Source organism: Gossypium arboreum, chromosome 4 (genome assembly GCF_025698485.1).
Source record: "Gossypium arboreum isolate Shixiya-1 chromosome 4, ASM2569848v2, whole genome shotgun sequence".
NCBI lineage: Eukaryota > Viridiplantae > Streptophyta > Magnoliopsida > Malvales > Malvaceae > Gossypium > Gossypium arboreum.
The window spans coordinates 89,396,713-89,416,379 of NC_069073.1; the positions used below are offsets into that span (position 1 = coordinate 89,396,713).

The following is a 19,667-nucleotide window of genomic DNA, read 5'->3' on the forward strand; positions in this document are numbered from 1 at the left end:
TATGAAGAAAAACCGATTCGTATCCTAGCTCGTGAAGTGAAGGAGTTGCGAAACAAAAGGGTTCCGTTAGTAAAAGTGTTATGGCTCAAACACGGGATGGAAGAAGCTACTTGGGAACCCAAGAGCTCTATGAAAGAGCGTTACCCAAACCTATTTACCGGTAAGATTTTCGGGGACGAAAATTTCTTAAGTGGGGGAGAGTTGTGACAGCCCAAAATTGACCCTAGTCGGGATGTGGTTTCGGGACCACAAAATCGAGGCATAAAAATAATTTAAAATTTATTTGGATGCCTATGATATGTGTTAATTTGTGTGTGGCATTTTTGATGATTTGATTTAGTGTTATAAAGGTGAATTTCACTAGAAAGGACCTAGTAGTAAACTTTGAAAGTATGATGGGGAAATGTGTGATGACTAGTTGATAATGCATGCAAAATTAAGGGATTTGCATGTCAAATTCCCCAAAGATGGCATAGTGGCGGCCATGACAAGGAGTTATGGGCAAGGAAAAACATGTTATGACATGTTTTGATAATGCATGATGTGATAAAATGATAAAAAATTTAGTGGTGGGAAGAGAAACAAAAAAAAATGTGTGAGTGTGGTATTCTCCCCATTGTTGCCGTGAGTGAAAGAAAAGCAAAGAAAAAATTTTGTTCATCCTTGTTCTCTCCTTTTGGCCGAAAATACTAAGGAAGAAGATAGGATTTTTGCTCCATTTTGGTTTAGAAGAGATCTAGAAGGAGATTTGGCTATACTTGCATCAAGATTAAGGTATGTATGAAGTTGTGTCATGAGATTCATGCATGTTTTAGTTGCTAACTTGATGTTCATGTTAGCCATGGTTCAAATCCTTGTTATGCCATGGAAATGGTATTAGGCCAAGGTTGATATTGTGTTAAAGCCATTGCATGCTAAATGTGAAGCTTGATAATGATGCATGCAATGATGGATTGACTACTCTTGAAATTTCTTTGTAGCAATCTTGAGTAAGACATTGAGTTCTTTGTTTAACCATGACCGAAGTTGAAAGGGGTATGAATGTGATGTATTCGGCCATGATGCATTCATGAGCATGATTTATGCTTGTTACTTGATTGGTAAAATTTGTGTTTTAGATGGTTATGAACACCTTGAGGTTCGCCATGCACCTATATGTGTATGTATGTTTGCACATGATGATTTGGTTATGAAGTAAATGATAAATATGTTTGTTTAAAGAAGAAATTGTTGAAGAATGTTTGTGAAATTGCAAGTACATTCGCCTAGTACACATATGATGTGAAAATCTTGGAATTTATTGTTGATTTGGTGCAAGTATGGCTAAGTATAATCGGCCATATGAGTGCTTGATGCTATATTATAAGTATTGAGCTACAATATGTAAAGCATTAGCTAGTAAAATGTGTGCCATTCATGTGTGGTGTTAAACATGTAATTGGCCTCAACATCAACATGCATAATCGGCCATGAATGAGTGCCTAAGAGGTTGTGTTGTTCGCCATGAGTAAGCATGTTGAAGGCTTTGTGTGTTAAGTCGATTCATGAATTCGTACTTATGTGACTTTAATGTCTAGTGAATATATGTGGGCTAAGTGCCTTGAGTTCTTCTTTTCGATACTCAAATGATTGAATCAAATTATTTGTTAAATTAAGCTCAAGAGCAAAGGGGGACCAAATCCGATAAAGGGAAGGAAAAAGTAGTCGAATAGCCATCGGAATCGTTCGACAACATCCGAGGTAAGTTTTCGAGTATCGAAACTTAGATTTTGATTCGATTGAATGAAGTAATAAGCAATCGAAATTCTGCCCTTGTATATGGCCATTGAGCCAAAATGATATTTTTGTTAAGTGAATTGTGCATAAAAGTTTTGTTGTGAAAATGAAACAAAGATGTGTATGAATGTTCGAGTGATATCGGGCTAAGCCCAAGGCAATTGTGCGAAGCTATGATACCGGGCTAAGCCCAAGGCAATTGTGCGAAGCTATGATATCCGGCTAAGCCCAAGGCAATTGTGCGAAGCTATGATACCGGCTAAGCCCAAGGCGCTTAATGCGAGTTGTGATATCCGGTTCATCCAAGGCATTTGTGCGGGTTACCATAACCGGGCTATGCCCGAAGGTGTTTTGAACGAGTAGCTATATCCGGATAAACTCGAAGGTATGTGAATTGAAATTTATAAGCTGCTGGAAAATTTTCAGTTATTGCACTTGTGAAATTCCCAACAACAAGGTATGTTTTGTGTGTGCTTTGCACACTATGAGTAAATGCGTACGAATATTCGCTCTAATGATAAATGAGCTATCGGCATTAACTAGGCCATTATTTGTGTATGAATATAAGAGTTGGGATTGTGAAGTAAGCATGTCTTTGAGAAATTGTGCATATGAATTATTGTTTAGCTACTTGAATGCTTTGCTTTGGTTGTGTGTATATTATGGCTCGAAACTTACTAAGCATAAATTGCTTACTCCGTTTCTTTGTTTCTCTGTTTATAGATTTTGCTCGTTAGCGATCGGATTCGGGATCATAGAAGTTGAAGTTGACCACACTATCAAAGCCCTTTTTGGTACTCCTTTAGTTGAGTTTTGGATATGGCATGTATAGGACTACCCTTGGTTGTTTTTAAGTACTTGTGATGTATATGTGTACGGCCATGCGAAAATGGTTCGTAATAGTGGAGTATGGAATTAGACCATTTGTGGTTTGTAATTATATTTGGTTTCATGATGTGATTATGGTTTGGAATGAGAGAGTTGGTCACATGATCAGCCATTGGAATGGCTAAATATGATCATATGTGGACCTAAGTATGACTAGACTATAGTTGGTTCATGGGAACTACAATATAGGTAAAGCCTACCTTAAAAATAGATGCTGCCAGCTGCAGTGACGTGGATGGGGAAAATCACCAAAATTTGTAGGAATGGTTTTAAATAGTGAATAAATTATGTGATCAAACCTTGACGAGTCTATTTTCATATGAAAGTAACGAAACGATCATATGATCAGTATACCGAGAGATATTAAAGTTCTCGTGAGACAGGGCCAGAACGGTTTCTGGGTCCCCTGTCGCGACTTTGAAAATTTTCCATAAATTATCCAGATTGAATTAGAAGTCATTCCTTATATGTGCAGATTCCTTTCTGAGTCTAGTTTCATTAGAAATAAACGGCATCAGTATTGAAACCCTGTACAGAGAGATATTCAAGTTGTAACGCGCAAAGGTCAGTGTAGTCGACCCCTGTAACATGGGTAACTTTAACAAATAAACTGTACCAATTGGCCCGACCAAAAATTCTAGAAATAAATCCAAGGATGGATATATGAGTCTAAATTTAGGGAAAATTTACGGAATCAGTTTCCGAGTTTTGTAACTTGAGATATGCTTTTTAAGGCAACAGTGACGCAGTTTTCCAGCTTGCCTGGGAATGTCAAGTTGGTCGGTGCTATAAGTGGTTTTGGCTTGTGAACCCCTCGTGTCCCACACCGGCAGCGGTCTCGGGTTCGGGGTGTTACAGCAAGTCTTAGTAACTAAATATGGTTATAAACCAATTAAACAGATTAGACAAATGGCATTTGAAAAGGACTTTCATTTATGTTTCCTTTAGATTCCGTAGGATATTATTAAGGGCACATTATGAAATTTTGGTACAATTGTCAAATTCCAGTAAATGGGAGTGGATTATATATATGTGTGAGAAAGGTTCGTGAGAGGGTTTTCTATTTCCTTTTAAAGTAAATCTTTGCTTCTTTCCTTTCATAAGTATTAAATGTTATTTCTGGTTCTTTTTCTTATGTGATTTGGAAGCTAAGGATTCTTGAATGAGACAGAGGCGTTCCATCTCCTGGTAAGTCTGGTAACTTTGCATGTTAAGAGTAAGGATGCTATGAATTATATGGGTAGTAGGTGATTAATGAAAAGCCCTGCAAAGAGATTTTCTGTAATTGAAATGTTAGCAATCTGTCTGTAAATGGGTTTAATGATGAATTCAGGTTCTATAAGCAGTTGTTGATAGTTTGAATTGGATGTCCAAGTTTGAAGTTGATAGTTGTAGTAGGTGAGTTCATAATATCTATTCATGCAAGTTTTTGTAGACAAGTTTTCTCTGATTGATGTATCAAAAATGATGAGTGTGTAAACGAATGATTACTGATAATAAGTATGTATCTTTGATTTTGGTCCCTATAAGTCTAGAATATAATAAACCATGTGGATGAGTGAATATGGTTTTGTGGAGCAGCTACGTGTATGTGTCCGGAACGTGTGTGTATGTAGTGTGTAATGAAGTATGCTTTGGTTAAAAAGATGATTTAGTCTACTTGAATGTCTAATATATGATTGAAATTGTTTGGGAAATGGGGGTGTCTATAAGTGTAGAGAGGTTGAGTTGTGAGTTTGGTCACCATGATGGTATACAATGAAGTCCATCAGGACAGTAAACATGAATTTTGATATGTAAATTCTGAAGTAAGTCCATGGCCATGGCACATTCTGAAAAGGGAAAATAAACCACATTGATCGACTAGGGTTCTTTGCGTTTCCCAAGGCAATATTGGGCAAACCTCACGTGATGTAAGTTTAGGAAACACGACAGTTATTGGATGCCTAAGTGGCATACTACTAGTATTTATGGCTTACTCTAATTTGGCCTTTATGGAGCATTTTGTTAGCCTTTGTGGCATTCTGTTACCCTTTGTGACATTATGATATGGCTTTTTTGGCATTCTGTTAGCTTTGTGACATACTATGTATAATGCCTTTGTAGTGTAATCTATATGTCGCATTTTTGGCATACTCTGTTCAGCCATAATGGTGTATTCTGGTAAGTGTATGAAAAGGCTATGATTTGACTGAAGCTCTAAAGTGCAAGATTTTGTGATAAAATTGATTAAGCCTTAAGGAAATTTCTTGAGAAAAAGTATGATTCAACATGTTAAAAAGGGGTATCCGCTATTGTTATCTGTCAGATTAGTATTCTGACAGCTCTAATTTGACCCTAGTCGGAAAGTGGTTTCGAGACCACAAAACTAAGTCACAAAATTATTTAAATGCTCTTTTCTATGTTTATTATATGTGAAGTATCATGTGTGAAAGTATCATGTCTAATTTTTGTCATTTGAATGTGAAATTATGAAAAAGGACTTATGTGATAAACTTGAAGAATGTGTTAGGAAGAAATGAGGTGACCGAATAATGCATGGCTTATTAAAAGGGAGGACTTGCATGTCAAATTGTCCAATTTAAAGTTAGTGGCCGACCATGATAATGATTATTTGTAATATATGCATTTTATATATATAAGAAATAATTATTAAATGTTTTATAAAATGAAATAAGAATTAATAAAACAAAAAGGGATGAAAAAGAACAAAGTTTGTTCATCTTTGTTCTTTCTTAACCGAAAAACCAAGTAAAAGAGAAAAGGAAAAGTTTCTGAGAAGTTCGGCCATGCTTGTAACTAGATTGAGGTATGTTTGATATTATTCTTTAAAATTCATGTATATTTTAAGTTGTTAGTTTGAATTCTACCTGGCCCATGGTTCAAATTTTTCTATTTGATGGAGATGATATTCGGCCATGGATGTTGTATTTCTTGGTTGGTGTTTTGATATTTTTGTGATGAGGCATGAAGATGGTTGATTTTGAGTGTTTAATAAAAAGGATTGGATGTGAGTGTGTGTGAAATAGCAAATGATGAGTCTTGGTAACTTCATGAAGTGTTCGGCCATTGTGTTAAAATGTTATACTTGTGTTTAAATTTGGAATTTAATAGTTATATGGCTAGTATGAGTATAGATGACCGAATATGAACATGAATTATGATGTGAATGAATTGTTATTAAATAATGGCCGAATGTGCTTAAATCCATGCAAGGTTGGGTTTGTTAGTAAATTGAGATAAATAGAATGAAATTACCATTTGTAAATTGTAAATGTGAGATCATCTTTGATTGAATTGAAAATGTCCTTGTGCTATAATCATTTAAGCGGTTAGAAAGATTGCCGAATATGAATTAATGAGAGAAATGAGGTAAAGGATGAGTTTGAGCTTGTAAATGATATATGTGATTTAATTGAGAATTTATAATCGACTAAAGTGATCATTGTGTAATTATTTATATATTTTATTTATTTATAATGGCGAATGTAGCATGAATAAGGATGTGAATAAATTGTAGTTATAGAGGTTGTCAATGAAAAATATGAGTTGGATGAGCTAATGCCGAATGGACTTGTGGAATTAAGTATTAAAAGATTTTTTTCATTAATTAGTTAAGTGATATTCGGCTATATGAACAGCATGTGCACTTGATGTTATATTACGGTCTAAGAATGGTTGTATGAAAGTAAGTTTAATGAATGTAGTAGTGCCATGTGAAGTGTGTAAATTACATGACTTTGATAAGTGTTGTTTGTGTTTTGAGACTTATCAATGTTTTTTTTTATGTGCCGAATATGATTTTGGATGAATGAAATGTGATAATTATAGTATTTTATAAATTTCCGAATGTGGTTTTAAATAATAGAGATGTGATAAGTTGAATTTGTTAATCAAGCTCAAGAGCATAAATAGCCAATTTTGGATAAAGGGAAAGCGAAACTAGTCGATTAGTCAATCCGTAGTTATTCGATAAAATCCAAGGTAAGTTCTTAAGTGTTTGTGTTTGATCATGTTATATGCTTAAGAGTTGAATAATCATAATTAAGAAGATGTTTGATTGTATATATATATATATACACATATGTTCTTTGTGTTGAATGAATATTAAATTAAAGTTATGAGCCGTATGTGACTAGCATATCTAGTCGACTTTGATACTATTAAATGATGTACTAAGATATGTGTTCCAATGTGGAAATTAAACCCTATGTGGTTGAAAGGATGAAAATCTTTGTTCATAGATATGTGTTTCAGTTATACGTAATTGAAGTATAAGTTATGGAAGTACAAAAGAACAGGTGAATTGTTTATTGAAATGTGATATTCGAGCCTCGGCCTAGCAAGCTTTAAGCTGGTGAATAATATTATTAGGCTTCGGGCCTAGCAGGCTATAATGCCGATGAGATAATATCGGGCTTTGAGCCTAGCAGGCTATAATGCCGATGAAATGATATCAGGCTTCAAGCCTAGCAGGCGAAATGCCAGTGAATGAGTTCAGACTTAAAGTCTAGCAGGCTTCGTGCCGGTGATGAATTCGGGTTTAAAACCTAGCAGACTAAATGCCAGTGATTTGATAAATGTCTAAGACTATGAGACCTTGTGTTAAATCGGCAATTTAATTCATCCAATACATTAAGTTGGCCAGGTATGTGATATATACTTATACATGTTAGATCGATTGGAATTGAATCATGAATGTGAAATGAGAAACATAGGTGAAAATGTCATATGTGTATGTGTGTATTCGGTCATGGTGAAAGGTTATATGAATTATGTGAAATACCATTTAGATATGAATGGCATAAGTAACTGTGGTTATGAAATGGTACAATGGCTAAATTCGGTTGAATTAAAGTTGACACTGAAGTATTTAAATGCCTATGTCATATATGTGAGTAAGGGTAAAACCATCATAAATTATCGATAAGGGTGGACTATGTGCGGAACCATCTTATAATTGCTAATTTGAACGGTTGTGTGTGAATCATTGAGCATGATGTAGTGTATTGATATTATGCTTAAGTGAAATTATAGATATGTGATGAAATTGATTGGTGATATACATGTTTAACTAATATGAATGCAAAGAATGTGTGAAAGAGTAAATTTGTTATAAATCTGCTTGGGACAGCAGCAGTAATGTGATTTTTTGGAAAATCACCATAAATTGTGGGAGTTGAGTTAGAAGCTGAATAAATTATGTAATTAAAGCTTAATGAGTCTAGTTTCTTATAAAAGAAACCGTGTAAGAAAAAGAGTTGCTGATAGTGAGATATTTGAAGTGGCGTGAGACAGAGTCAAATGACTTCGGGGTCCCCTGTTTTGTTTTTAGAAAATCATTATAATTTGTAAAAAATGGTTATAAGATAAAATTTATATTATTAGACTCCTTAATGAGTCTAGTTTCAAATGAAATCAACAAGAACATATTTTGAATTTTGTACAATGATAAATTTGATTCGTAGTGAAGAGTGGTCAGATTAGTCAAATAGTGAAGCAGGGGAAACTTTAAGAAAAATCTGGTATTGTTTGGTCAAACAAAAAATTCTGAAACTTTTATAGATAGAATGTATATGAGCCTATTTTCAGGGAAAATTAACGGCAATTGATTTGGAGTTTAGTAGCTCCATTTATAAATAATTTAGTGATTGTTGCTCAGGAAGACAACTTGTAGTGAATTTGTGATTATGTTGTAAACATTGATAAAACTTGTTAATGAGTTGCTTATTATTTTCTTATGAACTTACTAAGCGTAAAGCTTACTCCCTTTTCTTTCCCATATTCCCTAGGATTGCCAGGTTAGCTCGAGTTGGAGGCCATCAGAGATATTATCACATTGTCGAGTCTACGTTATCAGCGTAAGTAAATCTTAGTGTTTCGAGTCTATGGCATGTATAGGGTTGATATTATCACATTGTCGAGTCTACGTTATCAGCGTAAGTAAATCTTAGTGTTTCGAGTCTATGGCATGTATAGGGTTGTAAAGTTGAATATGTAATATTATGATTAAGCCAAAGACTTTGGCCTGTTATTAAGGTCGTTTGATTATTCATATGCTTGTATGTTATTATCTCCTGTGATGTGGTTTATAGCATGTATATTTAGAATTTGAATTGTGATTCATTGTTGAGTAAGTAAATGATACAAGACTAAGATATTGGTAAATATTTAATAATGCCTCATGAATATTTTGGGGCCTTGTAAGCCCGATTAAAGGATAATATACGCGTTTATGAAAAGTTTAAAATTGATTAAAAATTTTTACGGCCTGGTTTTATATAAATGGTTGAGTTTAAATCTGGTAGCACCTCGAACCTTGTTCTGGTGAGGGATACGGGCGAAGGGTGTTACAAGTATATAGGAAAATTCGATGAAAGACTCCACCAATTTGAATAATTATGCTAATAATGTGGAATTCTAAGTAATTTGACTTTCATTGTATTGGTATAGTATTATATCTTGCCCTGAGCTCTGATGGAATCTGATCTGTTCACTATAAGTATAGGTATCCGCCAAAAGTATGAACAGTAAGTGGTATCCGGCAAGGATGGTTTATATGATTATTTGTTCAAGATTCGTTGTTAGAAGTTACTTGAAGAGAAAGAGAAGGTAGTTCCAACTTTCAAGACCTGAAGTCAATCAAGTAGTAGAATGAATGAGAATATAGTACGAATGGTAAGTGGTGTAAAAGTATGATAGTATACAACTGACACTGTGAAAGTATTCACCAAAGATAGATGTGGAAAGTCCAAATATTTAAAATGAACTTATCAAGAAAAGTTAAAAGGTACGATATTTTTGAAACTCACTAAGTTCCTCTGAACTTACTGGTGTTATATCTATGTTTTAGGTATGACGCGTCAGTGTAAGTACTTGAGGAGACGATGCTAGAATTATGTCAGAGTAGCAACAAGTGGGGGTATTATGCATACAGTGGGCGTATAGGAAGATTTGATGTTTAGAAATACTATACATGTTACATCTTAAAAATCGAGTTAGTAGAAATTGGGTTAATGAACCGGGAGTGGTCACGCCCAAAAATTTTTTAAATGACTATAACACCCCTTACCCGTATTCAATGCTGGAACAGGATACGAGGCATTACTGGACTTACATCGCAAGAAAACATACAAATCGAGTCATAAATTTTCATCCAAATTAAAACCATTTGTATTCAATCATAAAGTCCCTAATACGAGCCTACGAGGCCTAAAACATGCTTCGAAAGTGGTTTTGGGTTAAACCGATAACTCAGGGAATTTTTACAAAACTTAGAAAATTTTTGCTATAAACAGGGGTCACACGCTCGTGTGGTTTGGGACACGCCCGTATGGGTAGGCCGTGTGGTCACACACGCTCATGTCCTTAACCCGTGTAACTCTCTGTTTTGCAAGGCATTAACAAATTGAGGTCACACGGTAGAGTCACACTCTCGTGTGCTAGGCCATGTTGTTAATTTAATTTTCATAAAATAGGTCCAGACTTCACATGGCTAGGACACACGCCCATGTTCAGGGCTGTGTCCCTCACACGGCTGAGCATTCTATTTCTCAAAATTAGGGTGCAGGAGACACACGACCAAAGCACATGCCCATGGCAAAGGCCATGTGTCTACTCATGTGGACAAAATAAAGGCTATTTACCAAGCCATTTTCCATCCTTATTTGCACACACACATTCACAACCTTAATGGCACAAATCATAGCATACTTAGGCAACCAAGACATCCACAATCAAGGCTAAATCATGTCATTTTATTATCAATACTTAACAAACTTACAGCATCATATTTTACCAAATCCAACCATACCAAACTCACATTCTACAAGTTTCAATATGGCTACCATTATCATGCATTGTACCATATAGATTTTCTAGCATACTAATAAATCAAACTTAATCATTTAACTACAAGCTATTTAATCATAAATAAGCATACGACAACCCATTACTAAATACATAAGCAAAAGGCATTGACACATATACTTATATAAATAGGCTTACAACCATTTAGCCAAAATAAGCCAATTACATGGCTAATTACCAAATTAGCTTAAACAAATATAAGCCAACACATTTGGCCAAGTTCATAATGACACATATACCCAAAATGACCAAGTCCCTATACATGTCATATACTCAAAATATTAAGCTCATCGATACCCAAAATGACTGTTTGATTGTGTGATACGATCTCCGACAATCTCCTATCCGAGCTAGCTTGGTGACACTATAAAACGTGGAAAGTAAAACGGAGTAAGCTATATAACTTAGTAAGCTCAATTCAAGGAAATAAGAAAATCTTGCCATACATTAACATTCAAGTAATGTAATATAAGATAGTGTAATTTACCATAATCTCAGAACCATAATTCATTCCATCACAAACTTACCTTGAAATCATCATTTCACGAATTTAATAATCATAAGCTTTCTGTACATACCCGTACCATCTCATAATAATTTCATACCTATTCTCATCTTTGACATACCCAATGAACCACTTGGAATAATAATGTCAGATACTCGGCAAATCTTACACTTCAAGTGTCACATATGTAGCCATTGCTACCTCTATCTTATAGCACATATATGCTTGCTCTCGAGCCATCAACGGGCCTGCTCACACAACCTGTCAGTCGAGACGTAGCTACACGATGCTACCCAGACAAACTGTCAAGTAACTGAAACATATGCCAGTATACTTAGCCACCAGTAGGACGTACAGGACCAGCACCCAAATCACATAACATAAAACCCTAGTGAGATGTCACTTGTATCCTAATCTATTCCTAAAGTTCGATTGAGATTTCTCACTTGCCAAAAATGTCGTCGAATGTGTCCATAGAGTCTTTTACACAATTCATACAAAATTAAAGCATTTAAAATACAATTATAATAAAGCTTATTTACATACGAACTTACCTGGGATGCAAAAATGGCAAAAGGGATCTATTCGTCAATTATTTTGTTTTCCCCCTGATCTAGACCCGAACTTCATTTTTCTTGATCTATAATGTCAAATTTAGCTTATTTAATAATCACATTATTCAATATAATCCAAAAACACATTATGGAAAAATTACATTTTTGCCCCTAACATTTCACCATTTTGTAATTTAGTCCCTAGGCTTGTAAAATGAATTTCTTTCAATTTCATTACAACCCAAGCCTAGCTGAATAATACTTGTATTCATAACGGCCCACATTTTTCATTTATTAACACTTTTCTACACATTTTATAATCTTTTACAAATAAGTCCCTAGTTGACGTTTTTATCAAAAATCACTTTACAAATGTTGTTTAACTAACAACAAACAAGCATTTTCTACCATCAAACATCAAAAGAAAAACATATTCAACATGGGTAAAATTTTAGACTTTAACTTTCTTTCAAATTAGTCCTTGAAATAGCTAGATCAAATTACAATGATCTCAAAAATATAAAAATCATTAGAAATGGGACAAGAACGGACTTACAATCGAGCTTGAAAGCTTGGCCAAACCCTAGCTATGGTTTCTCTTCAAATTTTTAGATATGAGGATGAAATTTGAAAAGATGAACACTTTTTATTAAGTTATTTTGGCTTTATTTACCAAATTATAAAATTACCCCTAACTTAAAACATTAGGAATATATCTAACCATATCTATTTTTGTCCATCCTAAATTATAATGGTCTAATTACCATTTAAGGCCTCCAATATAAAAATTTATAAAAATCAAACACCTTTAGCTTATAGAACTCACATTTTACACTTATTGCAATTTAGTCCTTTAGTCAAATTGAGCACTCAATTGATAAAATTTCTTAACGAAAATTTCACACAGTTATTCTATCATGCTGTAGACCTTAAAGAAATAATAAAATAAATATTTCTACTTCAGATTTGCGGTCCCAAAACCACTATTTTGATTTAACCCAAAAACGGTTGTTACAATGACCTTGGCACATTTGTTAATAGATAAGTATCAATTATAGTGATGAAGTAGTGGTAGAGCTATCATTGATGATCTGAGTTTGAATACCTTCGTAAATGTCACACCATGTTTTTAAAATGATTGTTGTAGGAGTGCGAAAAAGGAATTAAATGATTTAGTAGTTAAGAGCTTAAATAAATTTCCTAAGGGTCCTAGGTTCAAGTCTCATCATTCTTTATATTTTTTTGGGGAACTTTTACATGGGAAAAACCCTTCTTGTCATGCACCTTTATTCCCATGCAATAGAAGCTTTCCTTCCTTGTGTGTGAGTCAACCTTCCTTCATTAGCCCCCTTTTCACTCCCATGATCCCTTTTCCATGCCTTTCTTCCCCCAACTTACCACCATTTTGTCTCCCTTACCATAGAGTATCGTCCAATGCACCTAGACAAGTTTTATTCTCATAATTTTTTTTCATTTTGATTATCTCATCCATTCTTTGGCCACCCCGCCTCCTTTCTCCTTCCCTTTTGTTCATTTTTCTTCCATTTCACCTTCTAAACAAATCTTTTTTCCCTAATTCTTCCACATCTCCCCCACTCTTAGACAATCGCACCACCATCTCACCACCATATCTCCACCACTAGACCTCTATCGTCACCACCATCATCGTACAGTTCCCGTGCCGGTGCCATCAACCACCACCATTTTTCACTATTTTCTTTCTTTTCTCCTCCTCTCTTTGTAATCAACCTTTTTATTATTCAAACTACATATCTCGATTTCCTTGAAAGGTTTTATTGTTAATCTTTTCTATTATATCATTTTTCTTTTATTATTTATTTGTTAGTTGAGCCTCCTTATCCTAGAGATTGCCTAAGTATTGGTAAATCATTCGATTAGATTATTTCTTTCTTTATTCTCATTTATAAAAGATTCTAATGAGGGTATTTCTTGTTCGCACATGAAATGTTTATTTGAAACCCCTAATCTATACTTCATCCTTCATTGGAACCATTGATTAAGTAAATGATTCAACTTAATCATTTATTTGAAAATATTATTAAAAATGTCAATATATTGTCATGGTATTAATTTTTTAACTAGGATTCAAGGTTGATCTCCTTTCTTAGAGTTGGGAATTGAAATTGTTATTATCGAGTCATACGAATTCGGATGTGGGTCTAACCCAATACAAGCTATATATATTATTAATAATGCCTAAATGAAATATCATTATTTGATTTGTGTTTTATGCGAATACAAGTATTCAAAAACGGAAGACTAAATCCATCAAAACAGATTATACAAGTGATTCTGAATCAACTATTTTTATGAAAAGTATGTTGTGTAGTTATGATTATCACTAATTTAAAAAGTATGTTATTCTCATTCTCATGTTATGTGATATTATGACATAAATGACTTTATATGACTATTAAAATATGATGTTTTGATACATCGAGACAAAATGTGAAATACATGCCTATATGATACTATGTGATAAGTGATTTGATGAGCATGATTCACATGCCTAAAGTGATATTTTGTAATAAAGTGAAATTTTGTTCATTATGGTCATATCACATGCATGGGGTTGGGATATGTGTAAGGAGGAAGATTTGATAGCTTATCTGTAAATTTGATGGTTTTGTCTACAACCTACATGGCATCTTATCTGTGAATTTGGCAGTTTATCAACAACCTACATGGCAGCCTGTCTACGAATTTAGTGGCTTCATCAACATATATCTTGGAGTGTTTGGATGGATGAGTTCTAGGGAACTTTTTTCGGAGTGTAGCGGTGATGGGTAGGATATTTTAAAAAGAATTGCATAATTATTTTATAAAGACTGCACTGCCATGATCATGTGCATAAATATTGGTTATTTTGAATAATAAGTATGTGTTTATTTTTATTTGAACTGTTATAAGACTCACACTAAGCCTAAAAGCTCACCCCTTTAGTTTCATAACGTTTTTAGGTGATTCACGGACATAGGACTTGGATTCAGGTTACGGAGGAGTCTCTCACATGAAATTTTAACAAATGGTTTATGAACTATGGGGTTTGTTACTTTGCACAGTAGACATTGGACATTGGACCTTTATTGGGTTATTTTTACTTTTAAATTTTATACTATCATGCATGCATGTTTGATGAACTTACAAATATTTTGAATTATTGTTATTTAATTTTTATGATTTTATTTGATTTTAAATAAAATTGTAAATTTATGAATTTTCTAAGTATTTTCGAAAGTCCATCATGAAAGATTTTTTAAAAAATTTATTTTAAGAAATAATTAATAATATTGCAAATTCTTTGTTTTAATGACTTAAGACGACATTTCGATAAAATAATAAACTTTTCAATATTCGTGCTCTAATAAGTGTTTTTGTTTGCAAAAATAAAATCACTTAGTATTTAAATTTTAGAGTTTTTGTAAAAACAATTGAAACTAATTGTTTTTAGCAAGTATGGTTTTAATGTGGCTTTAAAATTTTGGCCATAACGTCATAGGCCAGGTTTGGGGGGTTACAATACCCTTAGAGTTTGTCTTTTGTAACTTATAAGTTGTAATAAAATTTTGAAAAACCCATTACAATATGTTAATTGTAAATACTTTCTTTTATTCTTTTAATATGAATGTTTAATCAAATTAATGGGAAATGTCTTTAGTAAAGAGTTTTTGTCAATGGTTTTGAGAATTTCGTTAAGTTTTCTGTGTAGTAATACCCAAAACCCGAACTCGGTGAATCGAGTTGAGTAAGGGCATTACAAGTTGGTATCAGAGCCTAATTCAATTGGTTCTCTTGCAGTCAATGTGAGGAGCCCTATATGCATAGTACGTTGAACTTGGCTTAGTCTCTCAGGTATGTTAAACTCTTGTATATGTGAATCATATTTTATTATGTTTAAGATATTGTGATAAGAAGAATAGTAAAAGAATAAAATAATAATTTCATAAATAGATAAGGAAATATATTACATGAATGATAGAAAAAGAAGTGCAATGTAAGACAAAAGAAATACTTAATTATCTTCTTTGACAGACTGGTTTATGGGATCAGTTGGGATATTTTCTGTTGGAGGATGGTCATCAAGATTTTGTTCTCCCTCTCATGTGTTCTCTTCATCATCATCAGCCTAAGGTGTTGTAGGAATGAAGAAGTTAGTTGATTGTTTCCACTCCCGCTAAAACGTCTCCCATTCTTAACCCTTATGGTGGTAAACATTAAAATTTAGTGTCTTTTTAGAAATGCCACTCAGCTAGTTGAAATCCACTTGAGTGAGATTGACAACCATTTGGGCGTGTAGAATCAGGTTGGACCTCCATTTTAGCAAAGCTTCATTGAGATTCTTTTAGGTGTCCTCTTGGAATTTTCTGAGGGCCTCTTCATTGGTCTAGCGTAGGTTTTCCAACTCTGCTTTCTGACACTTCTCCTGAACTTTGAGCTTCTCTTTAAAAATAGCTTATTTATACTTCAGCTAATTGATCTACTCTTTTATTTACTTGCACTCAATCTTTGTTTCCTTATATTTGTCCTTTAAATTTAGGACTTGAGTATCAAGTTTTTCAATCAGGCTATTATACTCTTGATGATCTCGGCATAGTTTAGCTATAGAGTCCTCGCCAGTTTTCACAACTTTTTCTAGATTTGCCAGATTATCATTGTATTAATTCTTGGTATCTTAAAAGGCCCAACTCCAAAGCCCATGCTCTATAGATAAAACTTGTGAAGCCTTTTCCATGAGGGAAAGAGGGGTATCATTTGGATTAGAAGTAAAGTAAAAGGAAAAAGCTTCTTTAAACTGCTAAGGAACAGAATTTTGTTGTTGTTGAAAATTAGAATTAAGTGAGACTAAAGCTGGTATTGACCCCAATAGATTGCGCTAAGGAAAAGTCCTTTCTACTTCAACTGAAGGAGTGTCATGTGGAAGATTACTAGGAGGAACTACTAATTGAGTTAAAGGTATAGCCTTTGTAAGATTCTCCTTTAGGGGAGGATCAGAGATATGAATTTGAGAGTCTACTTCATGGGCGGACTCAACAGGTGGCACTAGAATTTTGGAAAAAGCAATAGCTGAAGAAGAGTGAGAAACTGTAATGGCAAGCTCTTTATTTGGTCTACGCCTTATTAAAGGAAGGCATTCACAACTCTCAGTCTCTTGAACACTCTCGTCTAATCTGGGCCTTTTCTTAGATTTCTTTGTTGTTGTTTTATTTATAGAGCAACAATAGTCTTCTCCTTTAATTGACCTTCATTAAGAATGGTTGTAATGTCTATGTTCTAAACTAAGATAGGCGCAGAGTGTGAAGTGATAAGGATTCTGCACCAATAACAGGAGAGTTACCATAGTTTGAAGAATAAGTAGAAGTTGTAACAAGATTACGTATGATATTCCAATTGCGTAGGTGAAGACCACAAATGTTGTAAAAATAAAAAAGAGGTTCTCTTTTACGCCCCATTAAGATGTGTTCCAATTCACTGTCTGAGTTATAAGGCCAAACTTCAGAAGTTAAAGGCGCAAAGAGATCATCCAACAACTCGATAATATCATTTGGTCGACAACCATTTGGACTTAAGTCTTGTAAACAGTATTGGAATACATTCCTAACTGAAATGAGCTCCACCAAATCAAGTACACACCCCTTTTTAATTATATATTTTGCTTTTCAGCAACTTGATAATCTACTGGCTGATGTTATGCACATATACTCTCTAGAGGAAGGGACCATCTTGTTGAAAAACCAAATATAGGTTCAAGTTTGTAAATAACTCTTATGTACTTGTCTTTCCTTTGATGAACATTTGAAATACTATTCTAGATAATGGGCTCATAGCCTAATCATACACTAAATGAGCACTGCCAGCAGAAGTTTGGAAATACTAAAATATATAAACTTTTTTAGCACTTTTTGAGCATTAATTCATGCAATTTTTAAGCAATTTCTGTCAAATTTTATACTTTCATTATAAAAATAATAATTTGAGCTTAATTTATAAAATATTTTGAATTTTAATTATTTTTATAAAAAATTTGCATAAATTGAGATATTTTTGGCAGTTTTGCAATCGATAGTCACCTTGGAAAAATTAATTTACAAGGCACCTTGGGAGCACAAGATGATGAATTAATAGCCGTGGAGGACTTAAATTTAATATTTTGCTCTTTCTTGAATCAATTGGTCCTATTTTAATTTTTATTGGGAAAAATGGGCAACTTGAAGTAAAGGAAAGGGCCTGAACTGAGCAAGTAAAGAGGGAGGATGGACAAGTCCAAAATAGTAGCCCGAACTGTCCCATATTGTTGACCTAATCAACTTATTTTGGCTGATTTTAACACTTGCAAATAAGCCATTGAAATTTTCCTAAAGGCAATTCAAACCCCTCCCCTTCTTATGCATTTTTTTTAACCACAAGCTAAAAATAGCAAATTCAAACCCAACCACTCCTTCCCCTTGCATGGTCATACATAGGATGAGGAATTGGATGATATTTTTAGACAACTTGAGCTGCCAGTCTCAAGTATAAATAGCCCCCCTCACTTCCTCATTTTTCACCCCTTACTTCACACATCTTCTCTCTTTTTCCCTTCTAGTTATTTTCCAAAAATTTTCATTCCTTTTTCAATTTCCCCTATTGAAAAGGAGCTTGCATGCCTCTTGGATAGCACCAATCAAGTGTCTGTGAAGGCCTTGGATCAACAGAATGAGCAAAGAAAAGAGTAGCACACTAGTCTGGCTTTGGAAAACCATCGAGATTTGTTTTTCTATCTCCCTTCTCTTAATCTTTGTTTTAGATTTGTTTTGATCATGAGCATGAATATTTTTGTTTTGTTCTTCAATTAATTAAAATGACTTAAACTCCTTTCGTGTTAGATTAATTGCATTCTATCTGCTTAAGATTATTAAAAATGTGTTTGTATTGTTATTAGGTCTCAGTAAATTGTTCAATTAAGTAAAACCATGCTTTAGTCATGGTTGCATTTTAATTGTAAGGTAACAATTGAATTAATTATTTAAACGGGTTGAACTTATAATTAATGGACACAAATTTAATTAGCGCATGTTTAATCTTCTATGGTAGCTGAGGGTTAAATTAGTGACGATATTAAACAATACACTAGCCTTGTATTACTTGCAAGATTATTGTGATTAAATTGTTTCAATATAGAGAGATATTGTTACCTCACTAAATCTTTTACTTGCTTATTAAAATTTGATTAATCGTTTGAATTGACATAGAATATGGTCAACAGCTTATTGAGTTTTAATAGGTAAGTATGTGCATTAGTTAGCAAGTTACCGAGTTACCGTGAAATTATTCGTAACAACATGAACAAGATTTTAATAATTCTAAGTTAAAGAATAAAATTAATCTAACATATTTTATGTCATATTGATTAAACTCATTTTTAGAAATCGTGCATTGGAATTTTACTTTCTATTTTCTTAGTTAGCACTTAGTTAATTTTTTAGTTTTTATTTCACCACTTCAAATCAACATATTTTCTATCACCAAATTGTTTAGATTTTCATTTCATAAATATTCTCTTTCACGGTTCTTATGGGTATGATACCTCGTCACTTTATTACTTGTTGCAATTGTGTACAGTTGCAAATTTCCGTCGTTCCTTTCCTTTTTACCTTTAGTTGGTAAAATTTTTGGAAAATGCCCAACAATGGTGGCTTTTTGTGTATGCAATAGTTAATATAGAAAGCCATCAGTTTCCACCTGGATAAGCCTGATCACTTCCCTGGTGCAATGCCATATTAATTAAGTACAATACAAAAGAAAGGGTTGAGTGGTAGATGGAAACTGCACTCTAGCAAAATCAGGGGTAAAATGAAACCTATGGAATTATCACTTAGACGAGATCCACAGGGTCACAGCAATTCATAAGCAAAGTTTGGGTCTTGAATGCATTGGATTCTTTAACATCAGTTCATCTTATCATGTCTGAGCCTCTACACATGGTGGAGTATTTTTGAGACCTTTAGGTTAAAATATGATTGGGTTTTTGGTAATAGTATTTCGATTGGCTTGACCACGGCCCCTCCCTCTAGTAG

At 33.8% G+C, this 19,667-nt stretch overlaps 1 long non-coding RNA gene across 1 annotated transcript in view; it reads left to right on the forward strand.

Annotated features, from left to right (window-relative positions):
- Nucleotides 1-1,709: 1,709 nt before the first annotated feature.
- LOC128291639 (uncharacterized) overlaps nt 1,710-19,667 on the forward strand; it is a 95,595-nt gene continuing 77,637 nt past the window's right edge. Inside the window, exon 1 of the long non-coding RNA XR_008281447.1 lies at nt 1,710-1,740. This is a non-coding gene — a long non-coding RNA (uncharacterized LOC128291639). The remainder of the gene's footprint in view (nt 1,741-19,667) is intronic.